This window comes from Populus nigra, chromosome 10 (assembly GCF_951802175.1).
Source record: "Populus nigra chromosome 10, ddPopNigr1.1, whole genome shotgun sequence".
Lineage (NCBI taxonomy): Eukaryota > Viridiplantae > Streptophyta > Magnoliopsida > Malpighiales > Salicaceae > Populus > Populus nigra.
Genome location: NC_084861.1, coordinates 8,502,128 through 8,510,519, shown reverse-complemented (window position 1 = coordinate 8,510,519; position 8,392 = coordinate 8,502,128). Strand labels below are relative to the sequence as shown.

General features: G+C 36.0%; 1 pseudogene; it reads left to right on the top strand.

Annotated features, from left to right (window-relative positions):
- The first annotated feature begins 357 nt into the window (after positions 1 to 357).
- Positions 358 to 7,552, top strand: LOC133705224 (cysteine--tRNA ligase 2, cytoplasmic-like; annotated as a pseudogene).
- The last annotated feature ends 840 nt before the right edge of the window (positions 7,553 to 8,392 follow it).

Below are 8,392 nucleotides of genomic sequence, written 5' to 3'. Positions count from 1 at the left end.
GAGATTTCATTCCAATGAAAAATCCATACAGAAGTACTTGTTGCTGTATTTGAGAATGTAATATTGTTTATTTTTTAAAATTTATTTTTAACATCATCATATTAAACATAATTTAAAATTATAAAAAAATTAATTTAAAACAAAAAAATAAATACTTTTAAAAACACTTTTTAAATACAAAAATTAACCCGCTTTCAGCTAAACAAACTTATGTTAAAATAAGGAACAAAACAGAGAGTAAAAGACGCAGAGAATGAAAAGAAACCTCACATTCCATTTCCATAAGGTCCAATTTGATGGGCTTTTTATCTGGGCCAGTCCCATTCCGTTAACACCGAAAAAGCAGAGGAAACTTCTTAACCTCACTTTTCACTTCCTTCTCACCGGATCATATCATAAAGAATCAGTCACATATGATATCCTCGTCAGGCGTGGAGGGTTTTAGAAAAGTCACAGAGAGAGCATCGACAAGACGACGCAACCTCATCCGTCCTTTTCCAGGCGTGCGCAGACCGAAATGGCAAACAACGAAGAGCTCAAACTGTACAATTCAATGACCCAACAAAAAGAGGTATTCAAGCCGCAAATCCCTGGCAAGGTTTCCATGTACGTTTGCGGTGTCACCTCCTATGATTTCAGTCACCTCGGTCACGCTCGCGCCGCTGTTGCCTTTGACATTTTATTGAGGTCCGTCCATTTCTACCTATCTATCTATATAAACGCATTAGCACTCGTTATATATGCAATTTTGAATTTTGGAGATTGATTGATTGATTGATTTTTTGATTTTTTGATTTAGGGCAGCTAACAGAGGATTTTTGTTCTTTTATTTTGCTTAATGTACAAAGTCTAAAACAACTGCAGGGAGTTTGGGCGTTCCTTGGATTATAAATTCTGTATTCTTGCATCCAATTCCGTTTCCTTCTTTCAAATTAGGATGCTCAGCGTGTGTGTTTCGTTTCTATGAGAAATGATATGTAATTAACAAACGCACGAACAGACTTCAAAATTAAATGACCAACATGATTGCAACTTGTGCCATAAATAATGTCTATTTCGTGTCCACCGAAAATGATAAAATTGGTTATACATACATGCGTCTATATATGTATATATCGTCACTCTGTTTCTCTCACACAATTCCTCCATCAAACTATTCTATGCAATTTATAGTAGACAAGTCTACTACAGAATAGGAAAATACTCTAAACGAAAATCCTTGTCCGACAACTCACACAATATTTTGGTCAACGAGCAGGATATAATACTTCATTACCAGGTCATTCAAATTTGTCTCCCAATACTTGATCATCAAGTCGCATGAAGTGAGCCTATTAAATAAGGAATTAAAATAAATAAATAAAATTCACATTCCATTTCTATTTGTTTCTTTTCCTAGCTATGCTTTGCCTGTTCCGAGTTCAATTCTCACTCGAGAATAATTTAAGGCCCATCCTGGTGGGCTTTCTATTTGAGTCGTTTCTTTCCATTTAGACCAAACATTGCTACCCCCAATAGTCAAGCAGATAGCCATTCCTTTCCAGTTCTTGCCACATCTTCTCATTGTCTGCCATTGAGGTGTCAAAGTTAGGAGCAGACATTGACCACAGAACCTAACCGTCCTTGTCGAAAGAGGTGCCCGTAGATCAAAATGGAAAATGATGGTCTCAAACTGTATGATTCAATAGCCCAACAAAAGGAGGTACTCAAGCCCAAATTTCCTGGAAAGATTTCTATGTATGTTTGTGGTGTTACCACCTATTATTTCAGCCACCTTGGTCATGCTTGCGCTGCTATTTCATTTGATGTTTTATTCAGGTCTCACATCTGTAAACTATAAACACACACCAGTACCTGCTTTTGTACCTGCATTTTATGAATATGACGTTAATTTTTGTTATTTGGGACATTGATTGATTTGATTATGATGATGTCTGATGGCTAACTGGGGAAAAACTCAGAATCGCTGATATAGGGAAATTAACCTGATGTTTATTCATTTATTGATTTGATGTTTTGAGCATTTATGGTATTTAGTTAGTTTAGTGATGGATAATTCGTGAAAGAAAATATGATTTTGTCCAAGAGAATCATGATGTGTTAATCTGAGTAAGTTGAGTGGTATTATGCCACTATAGGCGTGTTTGGCCTTGCTTTTCCAGAACCATGGTCTTGGGTCTTTGGTTTCCATCGTGAACTGAACCCAAATTCAATGCCAAACTTGCCGTTTGAAGTATCGACCTGTATTAGTCAATGTTGGCTTTCCATATAATTCTAAAGAATCATTGGATAGAAAGTATATGGACAGTTTTTAACTCCTGTGTAGAAATTTAGTTGTTATAGTCAGAACCTAAAGGTGCGTTAGAAAGAGACTTTGCTATTTGGCAATGCAGCAGTGGTTGATGGTCCTTGGAAGCAGCTTTTTTTCTATGTGACCTCTTTGTAGTAGCCTTTCCACTCTGGCTGCTATTGGACAAATTCTTGATACTTTCTATATTTGAGCAGAAAAGATGTTTCAGTTCAGTACTTCAACTCCATATCAAATTTGCACTTCAAAGCTTTGACTTAGGCTACCTCATACCATGTTAAAATTGTTGCTTGATGCCTCTCACTAATATGTGGCATTAGCCTTTCTGGGTTGGTCATGCACTCCTTTTATTTTATTTTTATTTTTTGTTTTACAAGTTCAAAAGTGCATTATGTGCGTGGAGCTTGGGCATTCCTTTTGCTTTTTATGCATTCACTTCTATATTCTGTATTTGACTATTATGTATGCATAAATCATTGATCATTGAATCTTGTGATGCTATTGTTTTATTTGAACTGTAACTGCAGATACCTACAACACCTAGGTTATGAAGTTACTTATGTTCGAAATTTCACTGATATTGATGACAAGGTGAGAATTTCAATCCAGCAATATCAACTTGACTGCTGCTATGACTGGAAATTTACAGTCGCAGCCATCAAGTTATTGCATTTGTTCATTGTACATTGCTGGGCATCAATTTGGTAAAGATTTGTGGAATTTCACATTCTTTTGGTCTTGGAATATTTCTTGATTCTTGCTGAAATAGAAGGAAAATGCATTCTATGGCAAGTTAAATATGCTAATATAGTAAAAAGCTTCCATGATTCTGTGATTTGAAAGAACAAAAGGTGTGTGATATATATTAAGAACTCCAGATCATTTTATTTCCGGCATTTGTTTAAATTTGAGCCATTTTTTTTTATCCTCCCCAAAAGAAGCCTTTCTTTGTATATATAACTTTTTATGGTTTTTGTGAATGAAGTCTTCTTGTGGAGTATTAGATAAATCTCTCCTAATCGCCAAAACCTCAAATAGGCTTGCAACACATTCAAAGAGTGAACAATTTTTTTTTTTTGGTTAAATTAGTCAATGATGTGTACATATTTTCATTGTACAAATGAATGATCTCTGCCACAAGAATTCAAGATAAGTTTTTGCCTCTAGTCCATGGTTCTATGTTAATGTTCCACATGATTAAATTGGCATGAAGTTTACTGCCTCAACATCAAGATTTGCCTTGTTCTCCTGTTTTCTTATAATTTTTCCCAATGATTTATTTTACTACAGGCTTTATTACAATAATGATGATGTTCAGGTCACTCCTTGTACTATTATGTATGTGTGTATTTGTTGTACCACGCAGCCATATAGTTGTATATAAACATACATACATCCATCAATGTTATCTCCTTTTGGCTAGTTTCCTGTATAAAATTCACCAGTATCTATGTCTTTGCAGATAATTCGTCGGGCAAATAAGCTTGGTGAAGATCCTTTGACTTTAAGTAGCTGGTTTTGTGAAGAATATCTTGTTGACATTACTGAACTGCAGTGCCTTGTTCCAACTCACCAGCCACGTGTAACTGATCACATGGAACAGATTAAGGACATGATCACTCAGGTTGTTTCCCCTACCATTTTTACTTAATTGTTTATCAAGCTTAGATTATTGCGCTCTCTCTGTGTGGTAGTGAGCTTGTGTGTGCTCCATGCAGGGCATATTTTGATATTTGTAGAAATTAGACAGCTCGGTGTTTTGATCTTGTTACCGAGTGGTTGGTAAGAAAGTTCAATCTATTTTCTTTTCCAAATTTCCAAATTGGTCTGTTCTCTCCACATTGGAGAGAACAAGAAAGATTTAACTGCCAAATGTCCAGTGAACCCAGCGTACATTCAATAATTAAAGAGAGAATTAATCAGGTTTAAACTTTAAACTGCAATTCTGAGTGGTTGACTTTTGTGTAAGCCACTGATCTTTATATTCTTTCTACTGACTAATGGTAATAGCATATCTACGAACAGGGAATCAGAGAGTTAAGGTGCAGCGATTAAATTGTGCATGATGCTGCATTTTGAGTCATCTATTATGGTCCTCATAATCAATTTGTGATAAATGGGAATTTCTCAAACATGTTTAGCCTTTGAATAGTTAAACAGTTTGATACTTTTGAAGTTTGGTAACTTGTTATGCCCAAATGAAATTAGTTAAATAGCTTATGTAGAACTTTGACTTGCATAAAACCATATAGAACAATGCTTTTTAATAAAATAATTAATTGTGATAACTTGTGACCTTTTGTTTTCTTCCCTTATGTATGTGTTGGAAAATTTATTTTTTTTCAAAGGTGCGTGACTCACTTTACTCATGCCTTTTATTTACCGCTCACATCTGATGCACTTTTTTAGCCCCTTTGAGCGAGCCATGCATTGATATAGTTTTTCTTAAATTGATTGTTTTGAGGTTATTGGATGATAGACCTCAAGTTTTTCTTCAGTTATTATAGCTGTGGTTCAGTTGTTGTAACGAAGTTCTATTTCCATTTGTATTTAAGTGGACACCAATAATTTATGCAGATTATAAAAAATGACTGCATATGTGGTGGAGGGTGATGTCTTCTTTGCAGTTGATAAATCCCCAAATTATGGTTAGTTATCTGGGCAGAGGCTGGAAAATAATAGAGTGGGGGAACGTGTTGCTGTTGACTCGAGAAAACATAATCCTGCTGACTTTGCATTGTGGAAGGTATAAATCTCACAAGTACCTGAAATTTATAATTCGTTTGCACTGCACCATATCCGATGTCTACTTGTTTTTGCAGGCCGCAAAGCCAGGTGATCCAAGTTGGGAGAGTCCATGGGGTCCTGGAAGGCTGGGATGGCACATAGAATGCAGTGCAATGAGTGCTCATTATCTGACTTTCAAATTTGACATTCATGGTGGTGGGATTGATTTGATTTTTCCACATCATGAGAATGAGATTGCCCAGAGTTGTGCTGCATGTGAAGAGAGCAGCGTGAGTTACTGGTTGCATAATGGTCATGTCACAAATAACAATGAGAAAATGTCAAAATCATTGGGTAATTTTTTCACAATTTGCCAGGTAATCGACAATCAGTTTTTATCATTGATGCTCCTTTTCTTTTGCATTTTCTTTCAAATAATGAGTTTCAGCCTTGTTGATTTTATTTGCTTAAGATTCCGATTACAATGTTTTTGTAGATTACTGAACGGTACTATCCTCTGGCTTTGAGACACTTCTTGATAAGTGCACACTACCGCTCTCCCCTCAATTACTTTGTTTTGCAGCTGGAAGGTGCATCAGACGCTGTCTTCTACATTTATCATGTTTGAAGCTTATGGATGCTCCCGCTCCCCTAAGTTTTCATTTCAAAGTTTCTGTGCCTTTAACCAGTCATGGAGAGCCTCCTGTTTGAAAATATGTTCGTGTGTGTCATTGTGTCAATTGTGCATGCCTATGTAGGCGGGAACATTTTCACTTGATTTACCTTTATTTTTCCTAGAATTAATTGAACTTGCAGTGTCTGTCTCCTTTAGTTGAAATTCAGGCCAAACTTTTTTCACAAGTTAGTTTTATCGGAGCTGTTCTGTTCAGTTAGATCTACAAGTAATCCTTGTTTTCCTGAGTTGAACAGTAATTTTTTTCCTCGTGTTATAATAAATAGAGTACTAAATTGCTTTTGCTTCAGGATAGCTATTTATTGGAAGTAGAATCTCCATGGAACAAGAAACGTGATTGCTAGGGTTTAAAACGACCTATTCTTTATTTTCCTTTCTTGATGTGCTTCATTCATAACTTGTTTGTTTCCCGTATTATTGTGCTTTGATTTTGGTAATTGTAGTGCCATCATTACTACACAATCATACACATGAATGCCCACCTCACTGATGCTTAGATATTGTTAGTATTCACACCTCAAGTATATTATTGTTATTTTGTGATTATAGACATTGCAAGATTGTGAGGAAGCTTTATTGCCATTTCAAGAAGAAAGCCTGACGGAAGGCTCGGGACAGAATGGTGACATGGTTGCCATTGCAGCTGATGCCCAAAGATGCATTTCTAGGCTACGAGAAGAATTTGAGACGAAGATGTCAGATGATTTGAACACTTCACCTTTACTGACTGGTGCTTTCCAAGAAGCATTGAAGCTCATAAATAGTTCTTTGGGCATGCTGATCTCACTGTGTATCTGCACTTTTGTTTGCATATATGGAGATCTACATGCTCTTCTTTCCTTGATAATTACCAGAAGAAACAACAATTGTCATTGATTCGGTCCCTTACCGAAATCAAGAAAGAAGTTACGGAAGTTCTGAAAATTCTGGGCCTTTCTCCTCCTTGCACCTGCGCTGAGGTGAGATTTTGCAATTTCTTTTGTGTTCAACAACCTACTGCAGCCCTCCTCCTTTTTCCAGGCTTGGGAGAGGCCACGTGCAAAGTTCCCAATTCTTCTTCTTTAATGATTCATAAAATCTGAATTTTCTCCTGTTGAAATTCATTAACAAAAATTAGACTCCCCCAATCAGGTTTTGCAGCAGTTAAAAGATAAAGCATTGAAGAGAGCAGGACTAACAGAAGATGATGTGAATGCCAGATTGAGAACAGAGCAGTGGCAAGGAAAAGTCATGATTTCAAGAAAAGTGATCAGATCAGGACTGGTTTGTCTGCAAAGGGCATTGCACTAATGGATGTGGGGAAGGAAACGGTTTGGAGACCATGTATTCCGGTTGAGAAAGAAGAGCAGGCAACGACAGTGGTGGAAGAGCTAATGCTGCTGCCACAATCTGCATCAAGTTGACAGTGGGCAGCCTTTTTCTGGCTGCGATGACTGCTACAGTTTTAGATCACTTCAATTTGGAATCAAGAAATATTTATAGTTTCAATTTATGCACTGGTTTATGTTGTAGCATCGAGGGGCTTTCACACACTATCGCCCTGGGGAGTAGACAGCGTGCTGCAGGGCGCCCAGAAATTGTACTTTCCAGCTTGCTAGATCAAGATACAATGTAGGAAGGTTGAGAACCCTATGTTTGCCTCCTGTTAAGTAGCCCTGTACCAAAAACAAGAAGAAAAAACCCTCCTATTATGTAGCACAAAAATGAAATGAGCCTGCAAGTGAACTATAGGAAAAGTGATGTGATGAGGCAATACAGGAATATCTGTTTGTAACACATGCAACTCAAAGGAGTTTTGATATTGATTGTTCTCCTTTTGGGCATTATGCTTGCTTATGTTATCATATGGAATTTAAAATTCTTGAAAGTTTTTATATTAGAAAATTCTGTGATTAATTACGAGGCTGAGCAAATTGCCCAAAGCTGTAATATCTCGACTTTCTTCAGCTGGACCATCGCCCGGAGTGTTACTTAATGAGGGCCTCGCATCTTCTCATACATGGAACTGATGGAAGAGCCATGCAACATGATTTTTCCTAATATATTCTTTTATTATTATTATTGAAAGTTCCAGTGGACCTTGAGCTGCATGATGAAAAATAATTATGGTTTCTTTTATTATGACTGAACTTCTAACAAACATCTTACAATGTTTCCACGTAAACTACGATTATTTAGTTGCTGTACAAAGAAAAAAAGCCATCAATGCGATCTTGTAGTGAAGGGATTTGTGTCAATAAGGAGGACCAACTCCCCTAATAGATCTATTTGTGAATTAGAAACGAAGAAGAAGAAGAAGAAGAAAAGATGCTTATGTATAGGAATGGATTCATAAATCAATAGGTTAGGGTTTTTTCTATTATTGTCTTTGAAGTAGTTGTCTAGTTTTGTGTACAAGTTACGTTTGTTTTCTCTGTTAAACCTATGTCTTCCTAACAAAAAGGAACGCAAGTAATGAAAGCATAAAAATGATCAAACCTTTCCGAGGCAAATGATTTATTTTGAAGGTTATTAGCTTTAGTTTGTTTTTGTGTTTTAAAAGTGTTTTTAAAAAATTTAAATTTTTTTATTTTTATTTTTTGTTTTAAATTAATATTTTTTGATGTTTTTAGATCATTTTAATGCGTTGATATCAAAAATAATTTTTAAAATATAAAATAAAA